Below are 27,196 nucleotides of genomic sequence, written 5' to 3' on the forward strand. Positions count from 1 at the left end.
AGCAAGGGGTGGGCTGTCACTATGTCCGGAGTTCATCTGCTGCTGGCTGAAATCGTAAGGCAGCACGTTTCCATCTTCTGGGCACTCTGGGTATTTGAGAGAGTTGTTTGTGGCTCTGAAGGCTCGGGCAGCGCGGCCGGGGGTCCTGCAGCAGCACAGCCGCGGGGCTCCGGAGGCAAAATGCGAGAGCTCAGCACCGGAGAGCCTTTTGTGGGGAAACACGAGCACTCTCCAGCAGTGCAACACACAAAATAACAAGCTAGGGGATGTGGGCACACGGATTTTGAAAGTTTGAGTCAATAAAGGGTGGAGGAGCGGAAGTGTTTGTGGTGTTTCTGAAGGAAACCCGCTAACCCTAGAGCCACGAGCAATCTAGTTAAAAAGAAAATAAAAAAAATAAAAAAAATCCTGGAAGCAAACCTCCTTGACTTGGAGAGGAAAGAGTATATCTCACAGAAAACAAAATGTCTTCCATTGACTAATTGGAGCAACATTGTTTAAATATTAAGCTGTGAAACAAAAGTCACTGTTAATTTGCCTGGGGTTAAGCAGTGAATTCTGTCCTCTCAATTCTAGATTTCTAATTTTGCAGCCAGCTGGGCCCGTGGTTCCCCACATAACAGCATCCTTTGGTGTGCTGATTCCCTGTAAAGTTCCTTCCAAAGCCTATCAGGCTCAGAGATCATTTTTTTCTTTCATCTTCTCTCAACCTTGAATTTACCTCACCATCCATGGGCTTGAGTGTTTTGTGTCATTTCTGGAACTGCAATTGTGCTACAAGATTAGGGCAGAAAAAGAATAAAGAGAATTGTTTCACATGAGGAGGACTTTTATATTGGTTTTCTTTTCAGGTTCACAGAGCACAGGGAAGTGCCTGCATGTTGCAGTAAGCTTTGGGCCTGGTACAAGGCTCAGGGGAATGGGGAAGAGATTTTTTTATTTGCTGAGCATCGCAATGACCCCCTCAATGACCACTGTGGAGGGTGTCTGGGATATGCAGGGAGAACTCCTCTTCCTCAAGGGCTAAATCTACTTGTTTTGGACACTGCTTATTTAGATGAACTTCTGAGGAGATACAAATTGCATTTCATGTAATTGTCCCTGCTACTTGGGCCAAATTCTTATTTACACTGGAGTAATTTTTTTGTATATATATTAAATACCACAGTGGTGGAAAGAATAGTTAATGAATATAGGTACCTAGCTCTTCATCAACTGCCTCCACAGGTACATTTCATCCCCTGAAACAAAAAAATCCAAGTTAAACCTGTCACAAATATCATGTTTTCTTGCATATTCCTTCCTCTAACTATATCCACCAGCAGATTGTCCATCATTGCTGCAGGCAGCTTGTGACAAACTGCTGTTTCAGTAATTACTGAAGGTCCGTACCACATTTGTGATGCTGTTCACCAGAGGGGTTCAAACCTAGAAAGACAGACATCATCATTCTTCTTTTGAAGCTGAGACCAAGTCTGAGTCACTGGGCCGGCCACTGACTGGCTCAGCAGATCAGCAGTGGCACCAAACATATTGTATTTATTGAATATATGAGGGGAACAATGAGAGATAGGATGGTAACAGCAGTGATACAAAGGGAGAGAGACAGCACTGGATAAGGAATCCAGTCAGGTATTGGCCAGCTACCAGCATGAGCATATTTATAACAAAGATCATTTCAGGGTCATAATCAGGACATAAAGGGAATCTGCTTTGTTTGCACATCATCATTCACCATTGTTCAGCACATCTTTAAGGTAAAAAATGCACATGTATTTTCTAAAATTTTAATTAAAAGTACATTTTTCCTTTCGTACATAACTTCTTTATTATTTTTGCATCTCAAGTAAGCTGGGAGTTCTTTGTTTAGGTTATGTAAAATATCTACCTACAGAGAAACCTGGCTGTATTGAATGACTCTGCACCTTACCATTTTCTTCCAGGGTCAGCAAAATTCTTAAAGGCTGAAGTGTAAAAATTGTGTTGCATTGCATTTGTGCATTGCCTTCCCTTTATTCACAGAAACTCACCTCACTTGCCTCAGTCCTTTTGCAAACTAGGGTTTATTTACAAATTGGCAGTAAAGTGCTGTAGTCTCTTTGACAGTGTGCAATTAATTGCACACAATCTGTTTAGGTTTCAAGACACACTGTTCATAAATGATGATATATTCCAAAAGGCAGTCCAATTGGCTGCTTTGCATATTGCATATATTTTTCATATTTTGAGACAGGACATATGCAAAATCATTTTAGTGTGGCAAAAACACAGGCAAGATTATTTGGAGGAAAGGCCAGAGGTTCTATATCTAATTCTTTCACTCACCTGCTACAGACTGTGGGTAAGTCATCTAATATTTCTCTGCCTTTCTTCTGCATCTGCAGAAGGTTGTTTGTTCTTCTAAGAGCTGGAATACAGTGAATGAAACTGTAATTTATTATTATTAATATATTCCAATAAATGGTGTTGCAGTGCTCTAGCATTGCTTTGAAGTCAGTAGCAAAGAGTATTAAATAAAGAGAGAATTAAAAGAAAAGGTATTTAAGTCCATTTGATATACCTGCATGGAAATGCTATTTGTGGAATAACCTCCTCAGAACATGAAACTAATAAAGGCATATGTGCTAAATGGGTCCCAGAGCCTTGACCATCTTCTGCTCTTTTTATTTGTCTCAAGAGTGACATGAGTCATGTGTCCCAGACCACTAAAAGCAACTTTTACAACATAAAGCATTTAAATGTGCCAGTAAATACCTTATATTGACATCATATCTCTCACCATTCTTACAATGAGCTCCTATTTACTTTAATTTTTCTCTCTTTTCTCCAACGCTGCCTTTCTGTTGTGAATTATGGGCAGCTCTCAGAAAAGTGACACACTTTAATGATACATGTAATACTATAATTGAATCAAACTACTTTGTTTCCCCAAAAAGCTATTCTTTATTTGCTGGCAGGCTGCTTGTTTATCCTAACACTGTCAGTCACATCAGGAAAGCCTTCTTAGTCATAAAATAGCTATTGTAGAGGAAGCATTATTGGTTCAGTGCAGGGCTTTTTAGCAGTAATTATGTACAGCTTTTAGTAATTTTGAGAGTCACCCAAGCATCATTGATAGAAACCATTTGCAATGACATGCAATGATGCCTGTGTAGCATTTTTACAAGCAAAATAAAATAAGACATTTTGGTGGTAACATGTAAATTAGCCTTGAGGCTTGCAATGCAATGCTCATCAAGTGTATAACATTTAATTACAAGACCACTGAGCATGAGTGAGGTCCCCTGAGCTTTTCATCCCCACAACAGAAAGATTCTCCCACTGAACTGATGATTTGAATCCTCTCATCAGATATGGAGTGAATTCACTGCTCTCTCAGCAGGCCAAACTGGCATTTAAGGGTCCACCGTGTTTCAGGACCCTATTTGCTAAAGTACTTCATGGGCCTGCTGCTGCTTGAGATCCCTTGTTGAATCCCATCTGTGAAGAACTGAGAACTGCAGTTGACAAAACTAGCATGTCAGGAGGAAGAAGAGTTTACCTGAATTTGGTTGAAATTAATTGAATTAACTTCAACTGATGACAAGAATCAAATAGAAAACCAATAATCCATTTCAAATTCCCTAAGTGATGCTGTTTTCCAGTAAGAGAGAAAACATTGCTCTGTAGGTTTGCTGGAGATATGAGTTTCATTTTCAGTATCTTTCTAGTATGGCAAATATATTTACTAACTTACTTGTTATAGACAACAATACAGACAATTTTATGTGTGTGTTGTCCCGGTTCCCTAGGCGCTGGAAAATGAGAAGCCTGAGGGACTTGCTGCCCTGCTGGATGTGGTAAGGGACAGCTGCTTTTAATGTTCTGAAGTGTTCTGGCTTCCCAACACTGAAGCGTTACCTTTTTATGCAAATGGTAGTGGCAACAACATGCTCAATCTGTGCTATTTCATGATTATGTGCAATCAATAAACCCCCAGAGCCTCTGAAACGGCCACCTCGCTCAGCCTCTCCAGTAGGGAGGTCTATTTAGCAGCAGGTTTTCAGCAGACCAATATGTGGAATCAATACCCTGAGAATAATCTGCCCACTTGTCCTTATGAAATATTTGTATTTTTCCATGCAAGTCCTAACAGTCTGAATGACTTTTCCAATATGTAAGGGTTTAGTGCTTTGTGTGGAAATGCGTCAACTACTCCATTGCCAGCACATCTGAGAGGTTCTCTCAAGGTCAGTACTGGATTGAGCTTTAAAGTCCAGTCATGCAGACACAGAACACCCACCTAAATGGCTACAAATTGCCTGTGAGCTACTACAATGTGTAGGTGAGGGGAGCCTGGGAAGGTCACGGAGATTCCCTCTCCTGAGCTCACTCTACACCCCTTCTGTTCCTTGGGGCAAAAATGGGACCCCTCTCTGCTGTGTGCATCCCTCACCTCGGGAGGGGACAGTGACTCCAGCCTGTTTTCTCAGTTGTTTTTACCTGCATGGTTTCAGCCCAGTGTGGGACAGAATCCCTGCCTCAGTCTGTCCCTTGGGCAGGGGAATCCTCTGCATTCTGTATCCAAAGTATCCCTCTCTGGTTGTAACTGTAACCGTGACACCATTTTTTTCCTTTGAAAAGTAAATACAATATTGTTTTTAATATTTTTAATAGTAATCATGATTTGGGAAGACTTAAAAGTTATTCACAATTAGTTTATTTTCTTGACTCCTTTAATATAGACACAAGACTACAGTAATCTCCATATGTCCCCTCTGATCCAGGATATATTTTTCTCATCCTGACTTTCAAAGGGGAAGCCCTCAGCAAAGGGTCTGAGGTCACATTTTCATTTTTAGCCTAGTTTCCTAAGGAAATGAGGGTCATGCCATTACTGTCTGTCTGTCTGTTCTTATTTTTCTGTCATATTGCCTTACAGGAACTTTTGAGCCTGTCAGTAAACCTCAGTCAGAGTAAAAAAGGCTTTGTAAGAGTAAATACATGCCTGTAAGACTTCATGGCCACTTTTGGCTGGGGAGCAGAAGAGACACAAATTAAAGCTCTTGCTGAGCAAAGGTGAGGAAAACTCAGCCAGTTCCATCTGCTTGGCAGCAGCGATGGACAAACCAGGGCTGGCCACTCACCAGCATGAGGCTAAATTTGGACAAGGCAGGGCAGGAACAGCTTCTTGGCTGGCGAGGGTGTAACTGTGGATCCAGCTGCTCCCAGGAGTGGGAGGCTCCTGGAGCACAGAGCACCTCTCCCTCACAGGCACATCTCTAGTTCTATGCTTCACAGTGGTAATTACAAACCTGTCATCAAATTCTGCCTTGCCTGCCAAAATTATCAGAGTGTTTTTCAGATTACACACAGTGATACCATTCCTGTTCTAGAGAGATTATAATTTAGGGATATAAATTATAGTCATTCCTAAAACCTACTGTCTGTCTAAATTTTGAGTTAGAGACCGGAATATAATTGCATGGTATAAATCACTCAGAAATTCTCAGATAGTGGATAGTGTCTAATCCAGCTTTTTATGTAGCTGAAGTAAAGCTATCAATGAGTTTAGTGATGCAGGACAAAACTTGGGCTGTATTTGTACTTGGTTAGTAGCACTTGACAGGAGGAAATAAGCACATTGTTTGTATATACTTCATATGTAGCAGCACTATAGGGTAGGAAAAAGCACGGAGAGAAATCCCCACAAAATAATTAAAAAAACCCAAACAACCAATGATAGCAAAGAAAAAAATTCACCCTGAAAAAAAGCCACAAAATCAATAGATTATGAAAGCTACGCTGAGGCTTCCACTGCTATTATCTCAAGGCTTTATTATCAAATATCAAAAAATCATTACTGCAATATAAAAACAGCCATAATAACAATATAAAAACTTCACTCAATCTGTTCCTGCAGGGATCTGATCTAAAAAATCCACAAGAAAAAAACCAGTTGGTGTGAAAATGGCAGTTAGCCAGTTCAATCATCCTGCCAACCTGGTTCTATAATTGTACACCAGTCACTACACCTCAGTGCCACTACTGTAGATAACTTCAAAAGAAGTGTTCAAGCAAACAAATTTGAACTAAATCAGAAAAATGAAATATTTTGGTAAGGCTCATAGCTACCATTATTAGGTGCTATATTTGTGGCTTTGGCTTTTTCTATGTAGTGTAACTGATTCCTTATCACTGAGAAATAGACACTCTGCCTTGTGTCCTCCTGCACAAGGCCAGTTCTTACCAACTTAAGCATTCTTTAGGTTTCCTTACCTCAAAAGCAAGAATCACTTCAGCTTGCATGGGACACCTTCATCCTTGCTGCTTATGGACATGTGGTTTTAAGGAAAACAAGTTTCTACATGAAAGACTTCTGTTGTTTGACACTTCTGTATCTTTAGTGAGTTCTTGTGCATAGTGTTTTCAAAAATCCTCTTGGAACCTACATGCAAGTAGAGCTTGTAGTCCATAATGGTATTTTGTGGGTGGGAGAGAGGGGAGGATGGGAGGAGAAGGGGAATAAATGCCATTCTCCATTTTTTAGAATAACAAGAAAAGAAAGTTTTCTGGTCCAGTTTGTCCAGAGTGATTTGCTTCATTCTTGTTTGACACCAAAACTGCAAGTCTGGGCTGAAATTTATAAGTCCACTCAGCTCTCTGCGGTGTACTGCTGTATTTAACAGATATTTTAAAAATCCACCTGTATTTAGGGACAAATCATAAATACATACTAGTAACAGATGTTTGTCTTTTCTTAAGCTTAAAGTAAGTAAGGCTCATTATAATTCCATTATAATTTGTAAAAGTTATACCTTTTTTGTGTGGCTTTCTTTTTAAATGTGTGGGTAGCAGATGGCCCTTCTGAATCCCAGAAAATGCACAGAGTTGGCTGACTAGATCAAAAAAACAAGAAGTTATAAAAACTGAGGGGTGGGCAGAGAGATGACAGGGTTAAAGCAGGATGCACAAGCTCATGTGAGCTTACTCTGTGATTTTACATTGTGGGAAAAGACCTGTGGGAAAAGTACCCAGACCCTCCCAAATGAGATCTCTCTAGGTGAGGAACACGGAATCAAACCAGCCTGTGAGCAGAGTGCAGCTCTGGTTTATATTCTCTACTGCCCACTCGTTGGCTTTTCTTCTGCTGCAGGCAGGCTGTCTGAAGTCACCCTGCAGCCTTTCAGCAGATAATCTACTTCCTGACTATAACTAGCAAAAGACTAACATTGCACTTGGCTCTGCAGTAGACTTGAAGCAGCCCAGAGGCAGTGCAGGGCCAGCCTGCTGCTAGGCTGTTTGTTTATTTTGGTTGACATTTTCCTTTGTGGAGAATCTGCTCCTTGTTATTCAGTACGTACACCCTGCACATATCCTGTGTGTTTAACTGTCTTTGGATAAAAGAGGGTATTTTCCCATGTCAATAAATGTTATGGTATGAAGCTGTGAGCAGGACTCTGAGAGAACCACCCCCTGCTGAGCATCTCACTTTTGCATTGAGTTTTCTTTGTTAATCATGTGCAAAATAAAAAGGCTTTCTGTCTAGCAAAAACCCATCATTAATTTTTCATATGAGCACTAAAATCTTGAACACAATCCTTGATGGCTTCAAAGAAAAGAGAATAATGAAACCAAAGAACCACATTTTCTTTTTTTGCATCTTAGATATTTGATATTTTAAGAAAAAGTTTTAACATAGAATTACAGTTCTCTCAGCTTCACAGTGACACATTCATTCTGAAGGCTACATTTGACTTTCAACTTTGTCCTTCATTAGCAGGATTACACCTAAACACTCCTTCATTTTACTGCAAATGAGACAGATGCAATGTGTACTCTGTTTGGCCCCAGCATTTGGATTATCCCAAGAGTGGCATTTATGTTCTTGTAGTTCCTTGGTATAAATAAATATCAAAGTAGGAAGACCAATCTGTACTCCACTAGGAATAATAAACTAAAATAATATGGCACTGATTCTGTTTGGGTTGTCTAAATGTGTTTTTATGATTGTATATGTTTATGGCTTTCTCACACAGCCACCATGAATTCCAGGCAATTAAAAAGGACATGAGTTCTGAAGCATTTTAAAAGGGGCTTTGCTTTCCAAATGGTGTGCATTAAAAGTAGAATATATTTTTTTGACAGAACTACTGCAAAATCAACAGTCGCACACTTGCCCTGCTTCAAATTCCTTTCCCTTCTTCCACCTGAAATAACTAATTAGAATATTTCTGTAAGTTGAAAAGAAAGGCAGGGAAAGATTCCTTATGTTTGCACATATATTAGATGCAGTGCTAGCTGAAGATTCAGCCTGGAGGCCCCAGATGTGAAAGTAGCTTAGAGGGAGAATGTAGCAGGTCTTGTGTCAGGTCTATCAACCTACCCATACTCTGTACAATCTGCTTTTTTCAGGTTGAACCAGTCCAGTGTCACCACAGGTGGGATGGAAAACATTCTGTGACTGCACACACTGCCTGGCCTTCACCCCCACTTGACTGAGGGACACAGATTTTTCAGTCATGGATGTAGAGAAGAGCTGTATTTAATTCAATAAATTACTGCTGTGCTCTAACCTACCTCAAACTGGTCGGTCTGTGTGGTGTCATGAGTTATTGAACAAAGAAGTACAAGTAGTGAAGAAGCAGCAAATTTGATCAGACTGTTAAATTGTTGGCTAGCCTTTGTTATTTACATCATTTCATATACAGAGGAAAGAGCCAGGAGAAGAAAACTATTTTTAAATAATTTTCCAGTTATAAACCATTACCAGTTTCAAATGGCAATGTTCAAGAAGTACTTTGGAAGACTTGAGGAAACTAATTAGATAGGTACATCAAAAATGTACAAAAATTTTTAAAGGCAAAAATACCTTGGTTCTCCCTCAAGTCAAAATGTCCCACATTACTTTATATATGTGAAAAAGTGAATAAATGGAAGAGAAAGGGTGATAAAGTTTGATCATTTGTTGTTCCACAAAGTGACCCAAGCTGTCAGAGGAAAAATTCATGGACTTCAGTAGTAACAGCACAATATTTCAAAATTTAGAATTCAGAATTAAAAACCAAATTTATTGAAGAGTATGGCTACAGCTGTCACTAAACTGTTAATAACACATCTGGAACAAGCATTTGAAATCTCTGCAAGGTCTGGAGATATGATGTAGTAGTTCCAGCAAGTGGATGGCACATCCTTGGATGAACAGTGGATGTGGGTAAACATACTGTCCTGGTTTAGGGAATCACCTCAGGACACATACCTAAAAATTGTGGGCCAAAAGCGCTGAAATTCAGAGTCCACAAAAAGTCATATTTTATGAATCACTGAGGATTTCTGCCACTTCAGTCATAAGATGTTGTCTCTGTATTGTTCACAGGGCCTCGGTCCATCCACTTGTTGCATGAATACTTTACTGGGAGCATAGTTATAAAGAGAACTATTAGCCCATTGTGCTGAAGTACAGAATGTCAGCTGTTTAGGGTAAATGTATCATCGTGTCATTATTAAATATTTATTTTGTTGTAGCACCAAGAGGCCAATCCTGTCAGGTTTCCTCTGTTAAATTTTTTATGAATGATAGTCCCTGACAAGCTGACAGGAATATGAAAGAGCAGAAATTGACACAAGCTTCTGGTGTTTCCAGAGGAAGGGTGTAAATCCTGCCCAGGACTCTTGTTTAGCAATGAGATCCCTTCAGGAGATAAAACAGGCACTCCTAGGATAACCTCTGCCAGGAGCAGGGCAAAGAGAAAAAACCCTGAGGAGCCAAAAGCATTTCTAAAGGCAAGAAAAAACAATCTAATCCCTCTGGGTGGTTAGGAGGCAGGGAAAATAAAAGTAAGCAGAATGGAGGAAGTCCATTTTATTATTTGAAAATGATATCCGAGTTTTGAGTGGTTTAATGGAGCCCAGCTCAGAGCCTTGCCCAGCTGGGCACAGCCAGGGCGCTGCTCAGGGCTGGAGGCAGCAGAGCCCAGCGCGGGGGGAGCTGCCCTGCAGGAGCCCAGCTCTCCTCCCTGCCTGCCTGGACAGTCCCTGCCTTGTCTATTACAGCAGGAAATGTTTTTAAATCTGAACAATGCAGCAGATCTGAGGGCAGACAGCTCAGATAATGAAAAGAAAAAAGAACTATTACTTGGAAATTATTGTTGCTTTGTCACTTTCCCTTAATTTCCTCAGTAACGGGTAGAAACCATTCCTTAGCAAATATTTAGGAAATAACATCCATAATACCATTTCCCTGCCTCAGTCTTAGCTATTGTTTCCATCCTTTTACTTTTGATGACAGGTGAGTTTCAATTGTAGTCCTTTTAATGAATACTCAGTGTATAAATTATGCAGATTAAAGTCTCTAATTTCAGAGTAAATTTCAGAGATTCTTTTCTTCTTGTGGTGCATAACAACTGCATAACATTTTTATTTAATTCTTCCAGGCTTTATAATATTTTTTTTTTGTTTTAAATAATGCTAATAAAATCCCTACGTTCACTTATGAAAGCAGAAGCTGAAAGAATTAAATAAAAAGGTTTAATCTCCAGTTAATTTGTTAGATCCAGGTAAATAATGCTGATGTTCACACTGTAAAACGCAATTTAGAAGGAAAACCATTTTTTTCTTGTTCTTAACTGAGTATGGTCTATAGCTAGATTGCACTGACCATCAGTCAGATCTTCACCTGGTGCAAATATTTTTGAAGTTAATGCAGCAAAAGCAATGTACATCAACAAAGAACTAAAGTACTATCAAGGCTCTGGCTCTGAAGAAAACCAAACCTTTGTTAATCCACAGTGAAATTAGGGAGCTTCATGGAGGGGACAAGGATTCAGCTCTTTGGATTTTAAGGCTTAAGGCTCAAGGTTTGGAAGTAATTTCCTGCATTTTCATTTTTCATTTTTTAAGCCTTTCTATCTGTTTCACTGCAATACAATGAAGAAAACTTTCCTCATTCCACAAAAGAAAATTTTGGCTATCAAACAAACTTCTTGTCAGATATTGGTATGGAAGAAACCTCTCAAAACCACCACCTCTAATAGTAAATGCTTTCCTGTAGTTCATAGAAGACCAGTTTTCAATGGTTATTTATTTATGTACAGTGAACCAGTTTGACCAGGAGCAGTAGCACACAGCTCTGGAGCAGGGCACTGCCTGATGGCTGGTGCCTTAGGTAAGGATGGAAAACACAAGTACTTGTGTGCCTGGTTAAATCTGGCACAGAGATCTGAACAGCAGGCTCCTGTATTTCTTGCATGAGCTACCTGACTACTGTGCTGCTGGACACCAGTGCAGGCCAAGACCTCATTTATTTCCAGCATTGTTAAAATCAGGAGTTTTTTTTAACTCCTACAAAAGGACTTTGGCTTTGAAATTTGATGCCTTACAGTGACACACCATTTATTGGAATATCCCCAGTTAACCTGACCTGCGTGTTTTGCTATTAAAGCCCAAAAAGTTAAGATGGCACCAAACCAGAGGAATACAAATCTATCTTGAACATCACGCACAGCTTCCTTTTGTGTTGAATCACAATAAAACTGCAGAAAGTCGGCCACAGCCTTACACTGTTAGGTTTGGATTGCTGTGCATCACAAGCCTATTCACAAGTACCTGACAAATCTCTCTCATTAATAACTAATGACAATCTCACTGGTGCTACAATGCATGTTACATTTAATCAATTTGCTATTTGTATTCATTATGTATACCTCCTATTTTGAGTCATGAAAAATTGAAAAGTAATTACAACATGGAAGAGCATCATGGATAACAAATGAGACAAGATGAGAAAAAGTACTAATAATTGGTCAGTTGTGCTTGTCAGTACATTTAAAGCAATTAAGGCAGGAAATGAGATAAGACAATTGTAAGCCTTTGAAGTGAAACAGAACATCAGGAAATGCAATGGTACAGTACCCTGTTTTTGACAAAAATTCAACCATCTAAGTAGGGGTTTTAAAAAATTGCTGAACTGCAGCTGTTACTTAAAGAAGTCAAAGTAACTTCTCTGAGTGAACTGTAATTGTAATGCCTGGTAGCATGACCCTGCTGTAAGTCTGCCTGTCACCATGTCCATTATAGCCCCCACTGTAGCCAGGGGCAGCTAACTCATCTTTTCCACATTTCAACAGCCTCAAAGAAGGCAAACAAATTAATGACTCAGATGTCTATTTCTGCACTAAAAATAGGAAGACACATTCAACTGTTTATAATCAAGAGAATGTTAATCAAGAGAGTACCAAGATGCTGACAAACTTTTAGGATTTCAATTGCATTTTCTTGTGAACCAGAGGATTACCTTATGAAATGGAAGTGGGAGAAACCATGTCTCTCTGAGAGAGAACAAGCTGATGCAGTTTTGCACCTTGCAAAGACGTTGAAAAGTGGAACAGCCATAGTATCTGATTTAATGAACAGCTGCTGAGTTCCTAAGGCTTTTACCAAACCTAGTTTGTAGTTCACATTCCCTCTGTTGTTGGAATACATAAACACATAAGATCAATGGTCCACTTTAAGAGAAAATATGCCTAATTTATTTTTGATCAGAATTTTGAGGAACTTACGTGTCTGCAGCTGACACAGGAGTCCTGTGAAGCCCTCTGTCCAGACAGTTCCTCTGGGTCCCAGAGTCCCTGTGCCAGGCAGGGCCAAACAGAGCAGTGTGCTACACCTGGAGCCAGCCACTGTGTGCAGCAAGCACCCCAGGGGCCAGTGCTGACAAGCACACTGGATTTGGCTCCTTAAAAATGCTACTATGGGCTCTACCTCAAATTAAAATCTCTAACACCTGAGATGGTACTCAAAGGAGTGGACTGTAGTGGGCTGCTCACAGCCAGTACTCAGTGTGTGTATGGCAGATCTTCTGAAAATAAAAAGGAATTAAAATTAATACATCAAGTTCTTAATTAAAATTCATCTTTATATCATGTTTTAGGTGAGGCATGGGTCAGAGGTTCCTGCTATGCAGAGTCACAGATATAAACTTAACACCATTTCTGCTTAAAAGGGTAACTTTAAGGCTTAATTCAAACAGAAAAGAGAGTAAAGACATAACAGGAAAAGACATGGCTGACAATCACTTTCTTGAGAGAGCTATAGTGACAAGGGAGGGCAAAAATGCTGAGGAAGGTGATGACTATATTGCTGTGACATCTGGAAAGTAGAGTTTGGTCATAAAAAACTGCTCAGCATTAGCAATTATAGTAGCTTTTCTTTGACATTGCCCCTGAAGTTTAGAGGGAATATCATTGATTTCATAATGAAAGCTATTCATTTTGCAAAGGTTTATTGTAAAGTGTCATGAGGAAAGGCATCCTCAAGACACTAAGAAATATAATGAAAAACTTGCAAAAAGGTGTAAAGAATTCCAAATCACTGCATTGTCTAGATGTTAATGTGGATAGATACTAAATTCACTGGCTGATTAATGGTACATTCCTCTTAAGGAAAGATAATTAGTAAAGGAATACTTAAAGAAATGCAGACGTGAATAAAACCAGTGCTAGCAGCACAGTGATTACATGGGAAAGAAGACACAGTAAAGCTAATGGGCTTTCTCAGGTAGGATTTGATCTAGAAATTGAGGGATTAAGCAATTCAACGAGGCCATGTGAAGTCTTCATTACCTTCAAATAAAACATTTTTTATCACCTAAGTCCCTTTCCTGCTCTGTGTGTGTATGGAGTCTATTCCACATCAGCAGTGGGGTGCAAACATTCTCAGCTTAAATCATTCTAGAAAAGAGTTTCAGCTTTTCAGGGAGCTTTTTTAAACTGCCTGTTCAGAAGGATTGCAGCTGTTTATTTGTCACCACCCTGTAGTCAACAAAAGTGGTAGGTTTTTGTGAAAATGTAGGAGTATGAGCTTTTTGAAGAAGAGACTATGCATCTTTGTCTACTCTGAAAGAGAACAAGGATGTCTGTGTGCTGGATACAGTGGTTTGTAAATAAGTATCCAGTTTATTGGTATAAGCAAAGGAGAAAAGGTAAAGCTAAAAAGAGAAAGTATATACAAGACAGGATTTTCTAGATTGGTGGGAACTTCAAATGGAAAGAGTTTTTTTTTTATTTTATAGCACATGTCCCCACCAGAACCAGCACAATAAAATGGGCTGGCTCCCAGCACTTCACAGCATTTGCTGGGCCAGCAAGACCTTGATCTGTGTTCCGTGTGTCCAGCTGCTGCTTCGGTGCAGATCCTGCCAGGCTCTCTGCAGGCACAGCAGTCCCAGAGCTTGTAGGGTTGGGACTGAAGTTGGTACATTTTATATGCAAACACATAACAGATATTCCAGATACTAAAAATATTAGGTGATGTAATTATGTAACTTAGGACCATGTAACCAGACTTCTAGATTTATTAATATATTGTAGGCTTCATTTTTATTTGGAAGAAAATTTATATATCAAGCACTCTGAATAGTGGTATGTACTCAACTGGTATTGACTCACAGCTAGTTGGAAGTAATTATATGATTTCTCAATAAGCATCAGAAGTCAGCCATAAAGTTCAATTATTTTGACATAAGAGATCAATAATAGAAATCTGAAGCAATTATAGACCCATGAAACTGCTTGACTAAAAATGATCACATGGTGACTCAGTCCCTGACAGCTGCTCCAAGTTCAGCCAGTGGTGTGGTTCTTCACATCAAAGCATATGTAGTCAGTGCTTTATGCTACTAACATAAACTGTTATTATTTTGCATTTCCAGAGCACACCCTGCACCATGGACTGCATCCTGGGCTGAGCACATTCTTTCCCAGAGTAATTCTGAATATAATACTGAAATCTGTCATCACTGATATCTCTGAAAAGCACAAGAAATAACTGTGCACATTCACTTCTTTTAAATCAGCATCAATGTGCTGTCTTCCATTAAATATTAATCAGACTTCTGAGTCAACAGATTTCATCTGGAGCCAGTGCTGGGATGCATGCTACTGTCAGGGCCAGTCCTGAGAATGTTCCCTGGATGCTCTTCCTGAGAACTCCTGCTGCCCTTGCCCTCCTGGAATGGGAACTGGCAGCAAACACTGCTGTCCCAGCTTTGCTGTGTGGCCAAGCCATCACCAGGTGCTTCCCATCTCCACACCCTGCCTCCTGCCCCATCCCACACACCCACAAGTGTCATTAATACAGAGGTATCCCCTCTCTCTAATGACAGCCTCTCCCCTGGTGTCTCCCCCCAGTTCCCCTGCTGTAATGCACAGACAGCTGGCACTAAACAGCAGTGGGTTTTCCAGGGTATGATGATTTGATTTGACATAAAAGATAATGTTAGACACAGATAGGTACAGATGTGACTTTGGCAGTTCCCCTCCTTTTCCATTTCCTTCTGCCGTCTTTGAAACAAGTCTACAGCAAGCAAAAATGAGCAATGAATTGTTGCTGCTCTCTGTTTTGTTTCATTTACTATGGTGCAGACAGACATTCACTGCTGTTTCATCTGCATGAAACCCTTAGAAACCCAGATATTTCCTCCTCTGCACTGCAAACATTATATTCCAAGGATGTGGAGGACAGGTCTGAAGTACAACATTATCTTACTATGCAAAAGGAGTAAAGATATGTGGAATTTGGGTTCCAATATCTGTGCTTAGGGTCACAACCTAGGCTATTCAGTAATGTATTAAATAGCAGACAGTATTGCTATATCTGTTTGACCAAGCATAGGGCTATGCTTAAAATGCATTGCTCTATTTGTTTTCAACTGACTTGCTCAACTAAGTTAAAAAAAATTCAAAAAACAACAAAACCAACAACCCCCCCAAAAAAACCCAAGGTTTTATTTTAGTAAGTTCAGATGTTGTTTACCTTAGAGATAAATATGTATTGCGTCCTTATGCAGACAATTAAGAATTTTTCTTTGTCCCTCTATTGGTGACTCTAACCAAAGACTCTGGCTTCAAAAAGACAAAGTTCTTTCCCTTTTTTCTTACTTTCTATTGTAATTTAACAGTAATTTGAAATGGTTTAACCAATTAAAACTGGATTAAAACAGGGCAAAAATGTAATGAAGGTATTGTTTATATTTTTACCACACCAATGGTCAAAGTATTCACATTTTATTTGCAATACCATAAAAGTAGTGAGGTTTGCTGACCAAAAAATAACCCTGAAAATCAAGACCGACTTGTGCCACTGAGAAGAGCTAGAGAATACCCTTCAAGTTTCCTGGACAGATGAAGAAAACAAAGCTTTTTTTAGAAGCAAGCAGAAAAACTGTGCGGAGACAAACACCTGAGCAGCATAGCCTATAAGAAAAATACCTTATATCTTTTAAACATTGCATGTAATCATGTTTTATGTCCTTAAGAGCTATAAATGAAATTGTTGGTTTTACACTGGTGTCATCACAATAGCAGTACAGCCTTAATCAGTCATCATAAAAGCACATCTCATTCTCAAGTGGGGATTCATTAACCGGACAGAAAGTTCCAACTTCTTCAGCCCATGCCTTAAAGAGCATGGCTGTGTGCTGGTTGTGCTGTGGGGATTTTTTAAATTAGAGCTTTGCTCTGCTGTTTTCCCAAAGGCTGCTCCTGTAAGTACACATCCTACTGCCCATGTAGACCTGCAAGGTCACTGCAGCAGCTCCTTGTTTCTCTGGAGCCCTCCTGTGAGCAATCGTGCTGGGAAACTCCCAGGCTCGTTAAAGTGTGCCAGCAATCCCAGCAGCCAGCCAGCTCCTCAAAGGAATCCCACAGGCTTGGCATTACTCGAGTCCTTTGCCCAGGGACAGAACATTTGTTTCTTGAAACTGGAGCAACCAGTGAAACTCCACAGCCAAACCAGGTCTCACTGCCTGGACTCCTTCCTGGCACCTCTGCCACCTCTTTCCAAGCTCTTTCCAGGCCAAGGCTCTCAGCTCCCTGCAGAAGGTTTCCAGAACCAAATTCCTTTCTGGCCTTGCCCCAAAGAGCCACTTATAAACTTCCCCTGGCCACTGGGGCATAAATAAGGCAGCAGAAATGAGACTTGGACCACCTCTGTTAGAAGGAGGCAATGTCTCCTGCCACTTGACAGCAGTATGTAGGTTCACTACTTTTCTGTGTTTTCTGCTATGGTGTTTGCTGCTTCATTAATATTCATATGTATATTTTATTTGGGAGTTGTTTGGGGGTGTATTTTATTTGGAGGGGGGGGTGTTGTTGGTAGTTTGTAAAATTTGAGGTGAAGTCCCTTTGTTTTTCCTTCTTGGGATCTGTGGAAAGCAACAGTGCTATTCTGTTCATGTGAGCACCAACAAATCTGTCCTTTGAGAGATGACTAATTAGTCACAGGGAGATATAAGTCTTGTTCCTTAAGGAAGGAGGCAATGTCAGAGAAAAACCTGTCACCTTTGCCTGACCAACCTGAAGGGAGATAGACTGTTACCGCATCGACCAGTCCATTTGTGTGACAGGGAAAAGGACGCTGACTTATCTAAGGTGGAAAATGTAATAAACTGAAAATATTCAAAGAGAAATCATCTCCAAGCAATTCTAACATTTTCAGAGGCTGATATCCCTTCCACTGCCACAAATAAAAGAGTATCAGCAACTAAGTGATGGGCAGTTATTTAATGACTTAATCTCATTAGGATATTTTAATTCCCAGAAGAGATTCAACCCATTAGCTACATGAGAGCTTGGAAAAAAAAAAAAAAAGGCTTTCAAAAGAATTGTAAAAATATGTTAAAATGTGGTTAATACACTGTGGACTTAGCCATGATGTCTGGCAGGAGGAAGAGCAGGAGGTTATTGCTGGTGAGCTCCTCTGTAAGCCCCACAGCCACTCACTGAGTCCACCAAGTAATATCACTAACTGTTCCTAAGGTTAATTTTGATATTCTGTACAATTCCACCTTGCTTTTCAATTATGAATCCTATAGTTTTACCTGATCTGGATAGTCAAATCTGGACTAGTCTTTGTATATAAAACAAACACCCCATCCCCCCCAATAAAGTTACTTAGCCTCACGTTCTCCATAGTGATGTAATCCCTTCTAAATCTTTCTCTCTCTTTTTTAACTAGAACTTAATCAAAATAAATACAGGCTGTGATTAACTGCATTAAGAACAACAGTAGAGTCTCATCTAGAACAGCATCTTGTCATTATTTTGATTTCTGTGGGCTACCTCAGCTTACACAATTGTACCCTTTGAGATTTACGTTCTAGAACTGGTTCTGCTCCTTATATTTACTTATATTAGCTTCAGTCGAATTATTCACATTGCTAAAGTGATCAGTATTTGACCCTATAACATTAAATGAAAGGCATTAATAGCAGAATAACCTAGAGAATATCTTTCAGCAATAATTAAAACTCAGGAAATTTTGTTTCCATCATCATTGAAAATGTTCATTTCTCCATCACATTGAAATGTGGATACCTAATACCTGGTTATCCAGATCTGCTCCACAAAAAGTCAATAAATTTCTACCATATATTTGCTAATGCCAGTTTTATTTAGTCTATGGTTTCAAAAGCAGTGATATAAAAGGTTCTGTCTTTTTAGAGTATTGTAAAATATAACTGGTAAGTAATGCATTTTCAAGAGTTTGAGGAACATTATTAAGGTTCATTTCCATGCTGCAGCTGCAGGAGTTGGAATTATGAAAGTGAAGAAGCTGTAAAATTGAAAAGGTCAGTAATGACATTCATCTATTCCAGCTGTCAAATCAAGGGAATGTTAACAAAACTAGTCTCTGGTAGAAAAGCTAATTGTCTCCTTGTATTTTGGCTGCCCCAATACACATACTCTACTGCAGCTAATCCACAGAAAGACCACAATGGAACAGTGTATCATTTTTTGAACAGGCCTCTTGTAAACAAATAAACCTAATTTCCCTAAATGAGCAAGCTCTAATGATTCTATAACTTAAATTGGTCTACAAAGCAGACAAAATTTTCAAGTTTAAAGAAAACCGTTTGTGAATAAAGTTAGTATAAATCTGGACACTGAGCTTCCAGAGTGCTGAGAGTGCAGGGCAAGTTTAAAATTTTGCACTAATGCAATCCTGAAAGCAGCATTTCTAAAATGTCTCCTACCAAGGCATGTTTTATTATAATACCACATAGAAAAGTTTCTTTCACAGATCAAATCTTTTCTGGACGACCTGGATTTAATGATCCCACAGTAAGAAGGACCTTGTCTTCAACAGCCCATTCCCATGAGGTGAGACAGTACAAATGGAACTCACCTAAACACAAATTACCAGTGGACACTGAGTCTAAGACCTTTTTCATTGAATGCCAGGTCCCTGCCATGTGCAGAAAGAGCCCTCATCAAGAAACAGTGAGAACCTTGTGCTTTTTATGATGCACCAAATCCTGCCCTATTGAGAGAATGACATTCCTCAGCAACTAAGGCCAAAGAAAGGGGCTCCAGATCTATAGCATGCCACTCATTCAAGGGAATCCATTGATTAATCTACACAATTTTATTGCAAGCCCCTCTGGCTATTCTCTATTGCTGTCTGGTTTTGTATTTTCACCCCATATGCTGCAGCTGTTACCAGAGGTTCATGTCACAACTGGAACAGCCCCACATAGCCAACACTCTTTGTGAGGATGGTATTCCCATTATACACCACCTCAGACTTTGATTTGTCCTTTTTTATGCAATACAAACGTGACAGAAATCATCCAGCTTGATCAATGACAAATTAATAGTAGGTCAGTATGTAGCTTTCTGGGTAACATTTTAAAAATCTTTCTGTTATCTGTTTCTTTTTCTATGCAGAAGTATTGCAAAAGCCAGAAACAATACTGGCAATTCATGAAATATTCAGGTGTACAGTTGCAATTCTCTAATAAATGGAAGTGACCTTCAAAACAGACATCCCAAAGATTAAGAGAACTTCTCAAAAGATGGCATTTGTCACTAATCAATGACTTACACTCTTCCTAGCAATGAATACAAAAAAAGACCTTTCAGAATTATTCAACTTTAAAAGCAAATAATTCATAAAACCTACAAAAAAGGACATTAATGAGCTAGCAAAACAACAGATAGAAAACATCAAACAAGGAAATTGAAAGGATAAATCCCCTGTGCCTATCAGTCTCCATGTCTGGAGTGCTGGGAAGCCACTGGCACATCCATCTGCTGTTTCCAGGCCCTGGGTGATACTGTCTGCACTAACTACATATCTTTTATTATGATATTGTACATCAAAATATTTATAACATTTTACAAATGGATTTCCTTTGTCACAGTCACACAGGTGTCTTGGCTCTAACTGGGTCACTGTGTGGGAACAGATGTAATCTCAGCAGAATACAGTGGGAAATCTGGGCTACGTTAATGACTGATCCAATTACAGTGGAAATCTCTAGAAAACCCAGATATTAAGAACCTGGAGATAATTACAATGTACTTCTAGGGATGACCAGATGGACAAGCCAGTCTCAAACTCTTTAAGGGCAGTGGAGCTGAACATGAGGTGCCTATGCCACTGCCTACGTAGTTGGAGAAATTCCCATTCTGAGGATGTGATGAAAAGGCTGGAGGCTCACTGCAGACACCTGGGCAGACTGAGTCTAGAAATGTCCTAGCCCAGCAGTGTGGCTCACCTGCTGCTCTGAGGACAGGGTGACAGAGGAAAAGGTTTCCAGGAAAAAATGCAGAGGGAATCAAGAAACCCCAGGCACCTTTTCATCCAAGGAGGCTATTTACACTAAAGATCTCCTCATGATTTAATATCAGGTCCTGGGATGAGCTACATTTTCTCTCCTGAGTTGGAAATAAGTGCCATCTCCCAGGCTGCAATCTGATCTCACACTCAAACAAACCCAAGTATCTTCCACAGTGTTACACCCAAGAAAAGAGTATGAAATACACTTGAGAAATCTGATTATAAACATCTCTTTTTACCAATGCAAAGGCAGATAAAATTTCATAGCAACCTCTGTGATCTTGATAACATGCTTCATCACAGGGGCCTGCCCTTGTCTCTAGTAAAACTGCCTCTGTGAGTAGCCCCATTAAGGTAATTTGGATCTAAGAGGTTGTCTGACTTTAAGCATTTGGTTAATTAGGAGCTGTGCTGAATCAGGATCTTTTCTTTTCAGCTAAATATTTTATCCAAGAAGATACATTAAGCAGTAGAAGATAATATTTCTTATTTCTAGTACTTCCTGCCAGCTTCAAACTAGTAAATATTTACGTTTCAGCCACTGATAGCTAATGTGACCTTTCTGTTGCACACTACACCCATGCTATATTTTCCTCTCACTATTGATATTCTTTCTAGTCCATCTTTCATTAACAAGCAGTATTTAAATAGATGCAAATTTCCTATTTTAGCTGATGTTTTAGGAACATTTTTAAGGTCACCCTGTTTGATCTATCACACAGACATAGCAAATTTATGCACCATATAGCCTATCTCTACTTGTTTTTTTACCTACATCTGTCTTCTCTGATTGCATTTGAAGGGGGTTATTTTCTATTTTAAATAAAAGATTTATGCCTTAGCTGTCAGTTTGCCTTTATTTGAAAATTTAATTTTGTTTCTAGAAGTCTAGATTAAGTTATTAGATTTAACTGTCCCTTGTGCGTTGCAGCAATAGCAGAAGTATATTTTCCCTGGTGGACAGAGAACATAAACAGAATGCTCTCAACTTAAAAATAAAGAATGTTATTATTAAGACTAATACAACACAGTCTAGGATACAAAAACTGGAGGTGTCATTTTTAATAAAGATGGTGAGGAATGGGAATTGACTAATAAATATGACAACTCACAAATCCAGCAGCCTCCAAAGCTTGGGAAATGCTTTGTAGAAAAGGCATGTTCCCCCCGTAATGTCCCCTACACTTAGTCTAGTGAATATCCTTTCATACCACAGCACCACTGGGACACAAAACTTGATCCTTGATACTGAAGGGTTTATTTAAATGAGGCAGAAATGAGAATCAGCATCATTGTTTCCAGTTAGTCGGAGGGCTAATTATTGATCCAGTGTGGTGTATCACATCTTCAGTGTGACACCTTCTTTAACATCTCTCAGCAGTGCTACGTTGGTTATATTTTCTCTCAAGCCCTGGAATTTTAGGGGTTTCCTAAAGCAATAACCATGTCATTGCAGTTCTGGCCTGTGGCTGCTGCCTTGCAGTGTCCAAACCAGCTGAGCTCTCTGGGGCAGGGCAGGGGTGGTGGTTGGGGGAGTGTGATCTTTTCAAACGTGTTCACATGTTTTCCATCTTTTTCTCCATTTTTCATTTCTAGAAGTACTTGGGCCTCTGACCAGCTCTGTTATCTTCTCTTCACATGGCAACATCCACATAGACCCAGTCAGAATCTGGTCTTAATCAACCTCTGCACCTCTTCTAAACACTCAAACCCTATGGCTTGTGATTCTGTGCTCTCAACAATATGCAGTGTGAACAGAGAAAACAGAGCTGAAGGATAAATATTTACCTGCCTATGTTAGTAAATCTTCAGTCACAAAGGGGAAACCTTGTCGTGATTCTCTTTGTTAAATACTGAAAACAGAAAGGAGGAATTCCTTGTACAAAGGAAATGCATGTACATGCATACATGATGGCTTTTGTCACTCACAAAGTATCGGCTAAGGGTTGAGTGGCTCCTAGGACTACAAGGTCCCCCTCCCAGTTGAGGACAGCACAGCAGCTATTTAATATAAGCAGTGATGAAGAACAGTGTGGCTACCTCCTGTTAAGGAAAGCAGGACAGGGCAAAGCTGAACCTCTTTGGTAGCCTTCAGTCAATGCACCTGTATGCATAAAGTGCTATCAAATGCAAACAATCCCAGCAATAGCTAGTCAATCTTGATATCAGCCCAGTAAAAAGTGAAAATACCACAGGGCACAATGTGCAGGCACACAGAAAATCATCAACACATCAACACAAAAGTGGAACTTTCCTAAGGATTTTCTTGGAAAATCTTGTCAGCTCAGAAGAACTCTAAGATTCACATTCTAGACACAATTATGAGCCTCCTTCTGTCGCATGATCTGTATGACAACACTGGCACAGTATGACCACACCAGTATGGAACTGGGCAGGGAACCATCCAGGCTCACACTCACCTGCTCTCTCGATAGCAGGGCCCTTTGCTAGGAGCATGAGCCTACTGCTTCTGCTCTGATAGCAAAAATTCACCGAGGATGTGTTACATTAACCCTTATGTCAATGACCTTTCAAAACATCATACAAGAAGAAAGTAAAAGGCTAAGACCTGCAAGGAGGCAAACTCTGCACTACACACTAAGTAGAATATATTACCATGACAATTACTTTGTTACAGAAAGCACCTTCAAATACCAAATAAATTGTACAAATCACTGCACCAATGCAGCTGAAAAGACTGCTCCTCCTCTCTTTGATTTAACAAGTAATTAATGAATACATAAACCCCGAACAAAAGTTTAATCTATCCCACTGTCAAATAATTAATCATTCATTCCACGTTTAATCCTGCTCTGATAAATGTAATTAATATTTCACCATGACACTGCAGAATAAAACAGTACCTGGGAGCAGAGAAGGCAGCCTTCCATTTCTCCTTTGTTGTAATTCTGAAGTGATAGGTGCTTGCTACCACTGACAGGTAATCCAGAATACAGTGTTCCCCACAGTTGTAAATTAAGGTTTATTCTTGGCATCTATTGTGATCATAATGAAACTTTACTTCTTCTAATAATTATTTAAAAAAATAAAATTATAACAATAAAACAAAATCCAACAACATGAAAAATAAGTCACCTGAACTTGGTCAATCATTTTTCTGGCCTGACAGCATTTGGGAAACCAGAGCTTGCACAAATGTTTTGGCCTATACAATGTCACTGAACATATGCCAGGGATGTGGAAAGAGAACAAAGCATGTGCAGATTGTCTGCTTCTGTCCACAGAGAGCTTTGCTGTGAGAAAAAGTAACTGGATGAAGATTTAAGTCCTAATTTTACTGCAGGAAAACACTGACATCTTTTTTGAAAGCTTGAAGTCTAATCAAGAAATGTGTTGATGTGTACAAAATTAAATTGCAGGAAATCCTATGTTGATTTTTCTCAGGGTGACACATCTCAGGTATCCACATATTTCAGCAAAGAGTTTCACAAGGAAGATTCTATAAGAAACAAATTGCCTTGGGATCCTGCTACCCAATTACTCAAAAATAGAGAGGCATCCCATCAGAGTCTCCTTGCTCAGCATTCTCCAGTAGGGCCACAAATTCTTCTCCCTAAACAAATGCTAAATATACTGTCATAATTTATTCTCATTCAAATGCAGAACCCACCTCCCCCTCAAACCCTTGATTGAGAATACCAATTGTACTGACAAGTTTTTACAACAATTCCATTTTGTGACACCCCACTCTCCCCCCCCCCCCCCAGTTATGTAGTGATGCTCACACAAAGACAACCATAACATCTCCTTTTCCTAATATACTGTATCATGCTACTATCCCAGCTATCATTAATCTTATTCTCCATTATGTACTGTTTATCAGTAAAGAGACAATGTTCAGATGGGGGTCTCTGGTGTAGTAGGACTAAATAAAGCCACATGAAACCAGACAGTTTTAATTTTGGGAACTGTCAAGATGTATTTTGTCTGCAAACTAATTTGCACACCTGATAACAGCTCATCTGAGGTGACTGATATTTTTAACACCTAGATAGCAATTCTAACCAATTATGCTGGACAGCCTTTGCACAGTTACAGAGAACTTTGATTTAGGATCATGGTTTTATCAGCTGAGATTAATTTCAAAAGATTCTGTTTTCCATTAGCTCTAAATACTTTAAAGATGCACCTAATGTCTCACTACTTGAATAGAATCTACAGCTGTTAGGAACCTGAGTCATAGCCCTTTCTCAGAGCACTTCTCAATGCTAAAATAAAATCTGAGTATCTGGTAAAGTGGTGGTTTTAGGTTTATAAGGAACACCTGACGTGATCAGGGGCAATGAATCATTGAGGAAAATGTCCTGCTCCTAGCAGCAGCCAGCACCAGAAGCTTCAAAGGAACACTGGCCCCACAATAAAGCCTTAGCAATAGATTTTATTTCTGTGTTTCTTTATTGAGTCAACAGTTCTTTTGCATGGGAGACAACTTAAAGACTGATTGTCTATGCCACATCTTTAACTTGTGCTTGCAGCAGTGGGTGATATTTATACCCCTGTACCAATAGTCACACAGATTTGTTGGCCAGCTGCTGCACTGTCACCTCATTTCTGACTCCCACAAGGAAACCTTTTCCATATTCATGAATACTGCATTAATTTCTAATATCCTGGAAACCCTCACTGAAGCTCTGTGTTATAATCCAGTTGATTTTTTTTATTGCTTAAGATCAACAGAGCCTTAATTCACTGCAGGAACAGTGTTGTGTGATATTTTGTATACATACACACAACATTATATTTTTGCTGTCACATGGATTTTATTTCTAATCATTTATGCTAATTATTTTAAATGGGAAGGATTAAATTATTGATATATGTAAATGTACCATTCTCTATTAGATTTGATGAGATAGCATTAGAAAGTGTTACTCTTGTAGAAAAAATATATTTCTACCCTATAAGAAAACCAATGTTAAATTGCAGTGGTAGCTATCAGCCAAGGCTAGACCCATTCATGCTAATATGACCTTCAATTAGTGAAGCAGACATCTCAAGACCCAGCTATTTTATCAGACACACAGTATAGGATGAGGAAATGTTGGTATCCTTGAAAAATTCTACTTTGAGGTGACCTTCTACTTAGCCAGGCTCATTATGCAAAACAAAAATAATTGTGCATCTTCTTCCTGGTCTCACTTAAGAAGGTTTTTGGCAAACTTCAAATTACAAATAATGATTTAACCCATAGATTTATGCTAATACACAGCAGCTCAGGCAGCACATGCATCCTGTACAATTCCCCAGAGACACTGGTTTACAGTGGGTTTTTTTTTACTTAGCAGCAACACATATAAGCTTTTACTTAAAAAAACCACTACACATCTACATCTACTTGGGTCCAGATTTTTTAAATAGTAAATACTACTGTGACATCTTTAAATAATAAAGAACTTGGTGGTCCCCCAGAGTAGTTTTCTCACTGCAAATAGTTGCAAAGCTATGCTGAAAATCTGGCTCACTTCAGTGCCTAAGTAGTTCAGATTTCTTTCATTCTTATTCAGAAATATGGCACCTTTTACAGGGCAAACAAGTGAATATATATCATACTCAATTTGTAAGCTATAATATATTCAAAGACATTTATGGCTACTGAAAAATGTTTATTTTAGTCAGAAGGAAAATCAATTAAATCACCATGAGGAATATCCTCTAATTTTTATATAAGCCTTTTCAGCAACGCACTGTAGGCAACAAAGGAGTTTCATACAATGTTTACTTAATAAAGTCACATTTCTTTAAAGTTAGGTATTAGAATACAGAGAATCAAATTAGAGAGATGCTTAAGTACCTAAATAGAAACAACAAACACAGGTAAGAGATTTTAAGGTTAATGGAAAGTTGACTATTAGGAAGCAACCACCAGGACCACAAATAGTGCAAAGTCCACGAGACTGGAAAGGATGATAAAACTTCATAAGACCATTGAAAGAGAAAAGAACTGGTCAAAAAAAGGGAGAGGCTTCCCAAAAAGGCCAAAGAATTGGCAGGAATGGAAGGGAATACATAAGGAGACACAGATGGTATATATTGCCATTACGTATTGAAACCAGGTGAGGCATAACTTAGGTAATAGCTAAGGATTTGGCTGTGCAAAGCCATAGATAGATGAGATAATAGGTACAATGGGATCATGTTCTATTCTTGGTACAGGAGAGAATCTGAATAAACTTTTTTGTACAATATCTATACAATTCCCTTTAGTTTGCTATCATATTCTGAGCACTGAAATGTGTCACAATATTTACTTTTTTCTTTCCAAACCAGTCTTCTCTTCTGAAACTATTTCATAAATATTAGTCTTTGTCTGTGCCTGCCATCATGTATACCTATATCTATCTATCTATCTATATATAGATAGATATCTCTATATATATATACTCACACACACACTCTGACACATTTTTCCAGTCTCAGACATTCTCCAGTCAGGTGAGGATGGAGACATTCCTGAGCCTTTCAGGATTCTCATGGAGATCTTAGACTAGGAGTGTTTTTTTTGTTTGTTTTTGTTCTTGTTTGGCTTTTTGCAGGGGAGGGAATGGGAGGACTTTTTTTTATAAGTTGGTTTTGGGGT

General features: G+C 39.2%; 1 long non-coding RNA gene across 10 annotated transcripts in view; it reads right to left on the reverse strand.

Moving 5' to 3' along the window:
• LOC111934628 (uncharacterized) overlaps positions 1-27,196 on the reverse strand; it is a 141,458-nt gene that overhangs the window by 3,231 nt on the left and 111,031 nt on the right. For 5 of the 10 annotated variants that reach the window (XR_015275580.1, XR_015275575.1, XR_015275577.1 and 2 more), the window contains 5 exons: positions 6,798-6,878; positions 6,259-6,685; positions 4,483-4,613; positions 2,326-2,407; positions 1,201-1,241 (listed from right to left, as the gene is read on the reverse strand). This is a non-coding gene — a long non-coding RNA (uncharacterized LOC111934628). The remainder of the gene's footprint in view (positions 1-1,200; positions 1,242-2,325; positions 2,408-4,482; positions 4,614-6,258; positions 6,686-6,797; positions 6,879-27,196) is intronic. The other 5 variants (XR_015275581.1, XR_015275576.1, XR_015275582.1 and 2 more) reach the window with 1 other exon arrangement.

The sequence above is a fragment of the Cyanistes caeruleus genome, chromosome 12, assembly GCF_971803275.1.
Source record: "Cyanistes caeruleus chromosome 12, bCyaCae1.hap1.1, whole genome shotgun sequence".
Taxonomy (NCBI): Eukaryota; Metazoa; Chordata; class Aves; order Passeriformes; family Paridae; genus Cyanistes; species Cyanistes caeruleus.